Genomic DNA, 10,026 nt, shown 5'->3' on the forward strand with positions numbered 1-10,026 from the left:
TGCAAAAGATGAACCTGTACCTAACCTTATACCATACGTAAAAATTAACTCAAGATTGATTAAAAACCTAAATGTGGGGCCAAAAATTTTTATAAACTACTAAAGTAAAAGGGAAAACGTAAGGATGTTGGAGATGGCAATGATTTCTTGAATATGTCATCAGAAGCACAGATAACAGCAAAAATAGGCAAATGGGACTACATCAAACTTAAAAACTTTAGCTAATCAAAGGAAACAGGCAATCTACAGAATAGACGAAAATACTTACATAACATATATCTGATTTGAAATATATACTGGATTTATATGGAACTTTTACAACTCAACAACGACAAAACCAAAACCTGATTTTAAAATGGACAAACGACTTGAATAGGCAATTCTCCAATGAAGATATGCAAATGAGCAACAAGCATATAAAAAGATGGTAAGCATCTCTAGGTATAAGAGAAATATGAACCCAAACTCAAGAAATCACTGCACCCCCATGAGGATGGCCACTATCGAAAGAATGTAAATTGGTACAATCATTACAGAAAATGGTATAGAGGTTCCTCAAAAAATTATAACTAGAGCTATATTAGGATACACCAATCCCACTTCTTTTTTTTTTTTTTTTTTTTTTTTTTGAGGCGGAGTCTCGCTCTGTCGCCCAGGCTGGAGTGCAGTGGCGCGATCTCGGCTCACTGCAAGCTCCGCCTCCCGGGTTCCCGCCATTCTCCTGCCTCAGCCTCCCGAGTAGCTGGGACTACAGGCGCCGCCACCACGCCCGGCTAATTTTTTTGTATTTTTAGTGGAGACGGGGTTTCATTGTGTTAGCCAGGATGGTCTCGATCTCCTGACCTCGTGATCCGCCCATCTCGGCCTCCCAAAGTGCTGGGATTACAGGCTTGAGCCACCGCGCCCGGCCAAATCCCACTTCTGGCTATAGATCCGGAGGAAATGAAACTCCACAGGATGCCTGCACTCCCGTAGCAGCAACATTATTCACCATGGCCAAGATAAGGAAACAACTATCTGTTGATGGATGAATAAAGGACATTGTTTTGTTTGTTTGTTTGTTTGTTTGAGAAGGAGTCTCACTCTGTCACCCAGGCTGGAGGGCAATGGCACAACCTCCGACTTCCAGGTTCAAGCAATTCTCCACCTCAGCCTCCCAAGTAGCTGGGATTACAGGCACACACACCACCACGCCCGGCTAATTTTTGTATTTTTAATAGAGAGGATTTCACTATCTTGGCCAGGTTGGTCTTGAACTCCTGACCTCGTGATTCACCCTCCTAGGCCTCCCAAACTGCTGTGATTACAGGCGTGAGACACCGAGCCCAGCCGCAAATGTGTTTATATACACAATGGAATATTATTCTGCCTTAAAAAAATAAAGAAATCCTGACATATGACAATATGAACGAACGTGGAGGACATTCTGTTAAGTGAAATAAAAAAGGCACAGAAATACAAATACTGCATGATTTCATTTACGTGTAGAATCTAAAATAGTCAAAATCATAGAGGAAGAAAGTAGCATGGTGATTTCCATGTGTGTTAAATACCAATCTTCCCATATAGGTAATTCCATGTGGCACAACTGCCCACCTGGATGCACAAGGAGTCATTCCCTTACTTGTAGAGCCACGCCCACCCTGTTGCCAGGAACTGCAGGTTTCTTTCCATGGTTGCTCGCCCAGTGCAAGGCCCTATTATCTCTCTCTACACTACTCTACGCTTCCACAAGCTGCTGCTTCTGTTTCTTATTTATTTATTTAATTTATTTTATTTATTTATTTTATTTATTTAATGAGAGACGGGGTCTCATTATGTTGCCCAGGCTGGTCTCAAACTCCTGGGCTCAAGTGATCCTCTCACCTGGGCCTCCCAAAGTGCTGGGATTACAGGTGTGAGCCACCACGCCTGGCGCAAAAAAAGATTTTTTAACAAAAATGAGATGTTTTATTGTCTTCTCTTTGCAATTAGAGTGAAAGCCAGAATCCTTGTTGTGGGCCCTAAATCATATGGCTTTTGACTCCTTTTCCAGTATCTACTGTTTTTCTACTACACTCTGCTTCTCAGCACAAAAACAGCCAAACGTGTTGCTGTCTTCCATAAAAATCCTTCCTCCGGTCGGGTGTGGTGGTTCACACCTGTGATCCCAGCACTTTGAGAAGTTGAGGCAAGTGGATCACTTGAGGCCAGGAGTTTGAGACCAGCCTGGCCAACATGGCGAAACCCCATCTCTACTAAAAATACAAAAGCTAGGCAGGCGTGGTGGTGCATGCTTGTAATCCCAGCTACTCAGGAGGCTGAGGCAGGAGAATCTCTCGAACCAGGGGGTGGAGGTTTCAGTGAGCTGAGATTGTGCCACTGCATTCTAGCCTGGGCGACAGAGCAAGACTCTGTCTCAAATAAATAAATAAATAAATAAATAAATCCTTTCTCAGCCAGGCACAGTGGCTCACGCCTGTAACCCCAGCACTTTGGGAGGCCGAGGTGGGTGGATCACCTGAGGTCAGGAGTTCGAGACCAGACTGACCAACATGGTGAAACCCCATCTCTACTAAAAATACAAAATTAGCCAGGCGTGGGGGCACATGCCTATAATCCCAGCACTTTGGGAGGCTGAGGTGGGATGACTGCTTGAGCCCAGGAGTTTGAGATCAGCTTGGACAACATAGTGAGATCCTGTCTCTACAAACAAAACAAAACAAAACTCACAAAAACAAATTATGAAAATTAGCTGGGCATGATGACACGCTCCTGTAGTCCCAGCTACTCGGGAGGCTGAGACAGGAGGGGTGCTTGAGCCTGGGAGGAGGAGGTTGCAGTGAGCTGAGATTGTGCCACTGCACTCCAGCCGCCTGGGCAATAGAGCAAGACTCTGTCTCATATATATACATATATATACACACACACAAATACGTACATATACATATATACATATACATACATACTACACACACACATATATATACACACACACACACACTCCAACCCTCAAAACCCAACAGCCAACAATGATGTAAAAAATTAAAAACTTGACTGGGTGCGGTGGCTCACGCCTGTAATCCCAGCACTTTGGGAGGCCAAGGCGGGCAGATCACGAGGTCAGGAGATTTATACCATCCTGGCTAACATGGCGAAACCCCGTCTCTACTAAAAATACAAAAAATTAGCTGGACGTGGTGGTGGGCACCTGTAGTCCCAGCTACTAGGGAGGCTGAGGCAGGAGAATGGCGTGAACCCAGGAGGTGGAGCTTGCAGTAAGCTAAGATCAGGCCATTGCACTCCAGCCTCGGCAACAGAGCAAGACTCCGTCTCAAACAAACAAAAAAAAAAATTAAAAACTCAGCCTCAATAAAACATATCTATAGGCCACATTCAGACACCATGGACTGCCACCCCTGTTGGAGTCTCCACCTGCAACATCTCAATACATTTTGCTGATTTTAAGATGCGGTGGTCACTGAAACATGCCACAGGACAATTCGGGAAGAGCTGGAATTGGGAGTAGTTTTGCTCACTCCAATACTGGGGGGCATCAAGAGACCACAGCAGTCTAGACCCAGCGAATTTTAGAAACTGAGCCACCAGGGGAAAAAGAGATGTGGATACCATGTAGCTATCTTGTAGTTCTGAATTTCGATTGGAAGCAGTATGAACTGGTAACATATTTTATCATATGTTATATGTGTGTATGCATATATGTATGTGTTTGCATATAGAAAGGCCCCACACACACACACACAAAACATTCAAAAAGAATCAACTCAGGAGTGAATAGTCTTAGCACCTACTCTGCACCGGTGCTGCTGCCATCCCATCATAAGTCTGACTTTGCTGACACCAACTTCCCTCCTGTCTTAACAGCTACAGTTGTCTTCCTGCAGGTTCATTTCCCTTTCCCTGGCCACAAAATGCCAGAGTTCCTCAATGCTAAGTCCCAGTTCTTTCTTTTTTTTTTTTTTTTTGAGACGGAGTCTCGCTCTGTCACCCAGGCTGGAGTGCGGTGGCCGGATCTCTGCTCACTGCAAGCTCCGCCTCCCAGGTTTACGCCATTCTCCTGGCTCAGCCTCCCGAGTAGCTGGGACTACAGGCGCTCGCCACCTCGCCCGGCTAGTTTTTTGTACTTTTTAGTAGAGACGGGGTTTCACCGTGTTAGCCAGGATGGTCTCGATCTCCTGACCTCGTGATCCGCCCGTCTCGGCCTCCCAAAGTGCTGGGATTACAGGCTTGAGCCACCGCGCCCGGCCAGTCCCAGTTCTTTCTTCCCCTCATTAAGTCTGAGCTTAATCCCTGGGGACCTCTTCCTCAACTGTTGTTTTAATTACCATATATTCCCCAGCATCTCCAAAATTTGTTTTGAGTTCCAATAACCCATACCCAACCAGCTACTTGATATCTCCACTTGAATACATAGGTAAACCAAAGACAGGTTGATTAATTCATTCAAAACCAAATTTAGGCCAGGCATGGTGGCTAGTGCCTATAATCCCAGCAATGTGGGAGGCGAAGGAGGGAGGACTTCACCCTGGGAGTTTTATGACAGCCTGGGCAACGTAATGAGACTACGTCTGTAGAAAAATAAAATAGCAGCCGGGCGCAGTGGCTCACGCCTGTAATCCCAGCACTTTGGGAGGCCAAGGCAGGCGGATCACTTGAGGTCAGGAGTTCGAGACCAGCCTGACCAACATGGAGAAAACCCATCTCTACTAAAAATGTAAAATTAGCTGGGCGTGGTGGCGCATGCCTGTAGCCAAACTACTCAGGAGGCTGAGGTGGGAGGATCGCCTGAGCCCAGGAGGTTGAGGCCGCAGTGAGCCATGATCATGCCATTGCACCTTAGCCTAGGCAACAGAGTGAGACCCTGTCTCAAAAACAAAAAAAAACAACAAAAAACAAACAAACAAAAAACCCACAAATTTGTACTTCTGCTCTGGGGAAAACAGACATATATTTCCCTATTATTTTCACTAAGCACACTACAAATCTTCAACATTGTATCTAAAACAAACATAAGAAAACTCTGAAAAGTAGAGAGAAGCAAGCCACTGGCAATGGCACCCAGTCAGACTCAAGTGACAACATGGTGGTGAGTTCTCTGGGTCTCTGTTGACCTCAGATATCCTACTCTTGGAACCAAGAAAGCTGGCAACTCAGAAATGCAAATGGGCACACAAAAAGCACCCCCCAAAAGTCTCCTCTCTCTAGCCAAAAGACTAGGAAAGGCACAGCCTATCACGACAGTACACAGTAACTGCTGTACTCCAGCCAGAACTGCAAAAACACCATGTCCACATCCCCACTATGCCAACAGAAATGGAAGAAGGGCCTAGACTTTCACCTCTGCCGGGAAGAAATAAGGGCAAATGCAATACGCTTCCTTTCTCCTCTTGAGGTTTCTAAATTGTGTGATAGTGGAGGCAAAAATTATAATCGTCCTATATGGTTCTAAATACATGTAGAGGGGCTGGGTGCAGTGGCTCACGTCTATAATCCCAGCACTTTGGGAGGCCGAGGTGGGCGGATCACTTGAGGTCAGGAGTTTGAGACCAGACTGACCAACATGGTGAAACCTTGTCTCTACTAAAAATACAAAAAGTAGCCAGGCGTGGTGGTGGGCCCCTGTAATCCCAGCTACTCGGGAGTCTGAGGCAGGAGAATCACTTGAACCTGGGAGGTGGAGGTTGCAGTAAGCTGAGATCAGGCCACTGCACTCCAGCCTGGGCATCGCAGCGAGACTCCGTCTCAAAAAAAAAAAAAAAAAAAAAAAAAAAGCACTCTGGGTTCTGCTTCTGGTCTGGCATGTAAGAAGCTTAGAAATCTCCACTTCTGACCAGATATGTGGCTCACGCCTGTAATCCCAGCACTTTGGGAGGCCCAGGTGGGTGGATTGCCTGAGCTCAGGAGTTCGGGACCAGCCTGGGAAACACGGTGAAACCCCATCTCTACTAAAATACAAAAAACTAGCTGGGCGTGGCAGTGGGCGCCTGTAATCCCAGCTACTCGGGAGGCTGAGGCAGGAGAATCGTTTGAACCTGAGAGGTGTGAGTTGCAGTGAGTCGAGATCACACCACTGCACTCCAGCCTGGGTGACAGAGCGAAAGTCCGTCTCCAAAAAAAATTTAAAAACTTAAAAAAAGAAACCCCCACTCCTGAAAGATAGATTAAGATCATCAACTCTTCTGAAATAGATTTGTAAGAGATGTAAGGATACAGGGCCCCTCACTGCCCTCTCCAAACTGAAGAGAGGCCAGGTGAATACAGAGAGCCACAATTTACTGGAACAGAAATTTAGGAGCGGAAACCTTCTGGGGAACCTGTGCCAGGCAGGGAAACCAGAACTGTAATTAACGACCTGCTGGAGGCTTAGTGTGGACCAATCTGAGATGAAAACTCCAGGAGGACCCAGGTACTGGGGGTCCCTACGCTTTTGTGAATTTTACCTGCTGGAGCTCAGCCAGGTTCTCACAGTGAATATCTGAGAAAATATCCCAGATTTTTGTGCGTCTGGCAGGGAGGAGGGAAATAAACATTTTGAAATACACCATCATTTTGAAATAAATATAAGCATTCTGCTCTTAACAAGATCTTCCCCGAGGAGCAACTATTAGACTCATGCCAGTATCCCAGCACTTTGGGGGGGCAAGGTGGGAGGATTGCTTAAAGGCAGAAGTTCGAGACCTGCCTGGGCAACAAAGCAAGATCTCATCTCTACAAAAAATTGTTTGTTTTCAGTTAGCCAGGTGTGGTGCTGCATGCCTGTACTCCCAGCTACTTGGGGGTGCTGAGGTAGGAGGATGGCTTGAGCCTGGGAGTTCAAGGCTGCAGTAAGCTGTAATGGCACCACTGCACTCCAGACTGGGCAACAGAGGGAGACCCAGCACTCCCCCACCAACATAAACAGCTTAAGCAGAGACCAACCTAATGAGGTTTCCTCAGAGCCTAACTGACCTGGGCAAAAAGAAACAATTTAACCCTTCAGAGCCTAACTGCCTTAGGCGAAGGAAAATACCCACCTTCAGTTCCCTGAAGCCATCCCATCCTCTCCCACGTGAGAACTTGGGTGGGGTGGAGGGGAACAACCTGAGAAGCATTGTGAAGTTCAGTCTAGGGGCACAGGCTCGCTCACTACAAGACAAACCTACCTACTCACAGGCTGATCGCTGCTTCCCTGGCCCCACGCCTTACCAGCTTCCCCGGCCCCACGCCTTACCAGCTTCCCCGGCCCCACGCCTTACCGGCTTCCCTGGCCCCACGCTTTACCAGCTTCCCTGACCGCACACCTTACCACCACGTCACGCCTTACCAGCTTCCCTGGCCCCACGCCTTACCAGCTTCCCGGACCCCACGCCTTACCAGCTTCCCCGGCCCCACGCCTTACCAGCTTCCCTGGCCCCACGCCTTACCAGCTTCCCCGGCCCCACGCCTTACCAGCTTCCCTGGCCCCACGCCTTACCAGCTTCCCTGGCCCCACGCCTTACCAGCTTCCCTGGCCCCACGCTTTACCAGCTTCCCTGACCGCACACCTTACCACCACGTCACGCCTTACCAGCTTCCCTGGCCCCACGCCTTACCAGCTTCCCTGGCCCCACGCCTTACCAGCTTCCCTGGCCCCACGGCTTACCAGCTTCCCTGGCCCCACGCCTTACCAGCTTCCCTGGCCCCACGGCTTACCAGCTTCCCTGGCCCCACGCCTTACCAGCTTCCCCGGCCCCACGCCTTACCAGCTTCCCTGGCCCCACGCCTTACCAGCTTCCCTGACCCCACACCTACCACCACGTCACTAAAGGCTTGTGCACTGCCGTTCCCCAGCCAGCATACCACGCCCCATTTTCAAGAAACAAAATAACAAGACATACTCAAAGGCGAAAAACAGTTTAAAGAGAGAGAGAACACGAATCAGAACCAGACTCAGACAGCAGGGACATTGGAATTATCAGACAGGGAGTTTCAAACCACTGTGATTCGTCTCTATTGAAAATACAAAATTAGCCGGGCATGGTGGCGCATGCCTGTAATCCCAGCTACTCAGGAGGCTGAGGCAGGAGAATCACTTGAACCCAGGAGGTGGAGGTTGCAGTGAACCAAGATCATGCCACTGCACTCCAGCCTGGGCAACAAAAGCGAAACTCCGCCTCAAAAAAAAAAAAAAAAAAAAAAAAAAAAAAGAGAGCGAGAGAGAGAAGGAAATTACATAATGATAAAAAGTTTAATCCACCAAGAAGGCATAGCAATCCTAAATGTGTAGGCGCTAAGAAACAGAGCTATAAAAATATGCAAAACAAAAGGTGGAAAAAAATGAATAGAGAAATAGACAATTAGACAAGTGCACAATTGTAGTCGGAGGCTTCAACATTCCTCCCTCAACAACAGTACACAACGAGGCAGGATATCTGCAAGGAAATAGAATGATTCAGCACCACCAACAGAGGGTCTAACAGACCTTCGTCAAACACGTCGACCGACAACAGCATACGTTCCTCTCAAGTGCTCAGAGAACGTACACCCAACAGACCAATTTCCGGAGCATAAAACAAACTTCAACACATTTAGAAGAATTTTATCATACAGAATGTGTTCTCTGACCACGATGGAATCAAACTGGAAACAATAACAGAAAGACAACATAAAAAACTTTTATACTTGGAAAATCAGTAACACAATTCTACACAATCCATAGGTCCATAGGAAGTCTTAAGGGAAATCAAAATGCATGGAAGGAATGAAGATGAAAATGCAACATATCGAAACGTGTGGGGCACAGTTCTAAAGCAGGGCCGAGAAAGAACCAACCCAACAGGAATTCTTGCTGAGAAGCAAGACTTGGGGGGAAAAAAGGAACGTGACATAATTTGTCAGTATCAGTAATGAAACAAGGGCTCTTACCACAAATCAGATCCTGCAGACATCAAAAAGAGAATACTCTATAAACAAAAAATTTGACAACTTCAATGAAATATGCCAGTTCCTCAAAAAAAAAAAAAAAAAAAAAAGCCACAGACTGCCACAAATCACCTATAGGAAATAAATAATTTGAATAGTCCTATACTATTAAACAAATTGAAATCAGCCAGAAGTGGTGGCTCACGCCTGTACTCCCAGCACTTTGGGAGGCTGAGGCAGGTGGATCACCAGTTAAGAGTTCGAGACCAGCCTGGCCAACATGGCAAAACCCTGTCTCTACTAAAAATACAAAAATTAGCCAGTGGCGGGCGCCTGTAATCCCAGCTAGTCGGGAGGCTGAGGCAGGAGAATTGCTTGAACCTGGGAGGCAGAGGTTGCAGTGAGAGGAGATTGCGCCACTGCACTCCAGCCCGGGTGACAGAGCGAGATGCTGTCTCAAAAGAAAAAGAAAAGAAAAGAAATTGAAATCATAATTTTAAAACTTTAAGAAATTGAAATCATAATTTTAAGACTAAAAAAAAGAAAAAATATTTTAGGCCCAGATGCTTTCAGTGGAGAATTCTATCAAGTGTTTAAAGCAAAATTAACTCCAAAATTAACACGACACCTTTCAGAAAATAGAAGAGGGGTCTGCAGGAACTCAGTCTGAGCTGCTGGAATACAGTGAGTCGGGGGTTCCTGAGTGTGGAAATGTATTTGCTCCTCTCTTCTTCTGGCAGCCTCCAAAGCTCACGAGAGTCCTCCTGCTATCAAATCCTTGCATGTGATGGAGTCTGACCGTCTGAATCAGAGTCTTCTGATTACATTCTTTTTTTTTTTTTTTTTTTTGAGACGGAGTCTCGCTTTGTCGCCCAGGCTGGAGTGCAGTGGCCGGATCTCAGCTCACTGCAAGCTCCGCCTCCCGGGTTTACGCCATTCTCCTGCCTCAGCCTCCCGAGTAGCTGGGACTACAGGCGCCCACCACCTCGCCTGGCTAGTTTTTTGTATTTTTAGTAGAGACGGGGTTTCACCATATTAGCCAGGATGGTCTCAATCTCCTGACCTCGTGATCCGCCCGTCTCGGCCTCCCAAAGTGCTGGGATTACAGGCTTGAGCCACCGCGCCCGGCCTCTCTTTTTTTTTTTT

This window comes from Macaca thibetana, chromosome 6 (assembly GCF_024542745.1).
Source record: "Macaca thibetana thibetana isolate TM-01 chromosome 6, ASM2454274v1, whole genome shotgun sequence".
Classification (NCBI taxonomy): domain Eukaryota; kingdom Metazoa; phylum Chordata; class Mammalia; order Primates; family Cercopithecidae; genus Macaca; species Macaca thibetana.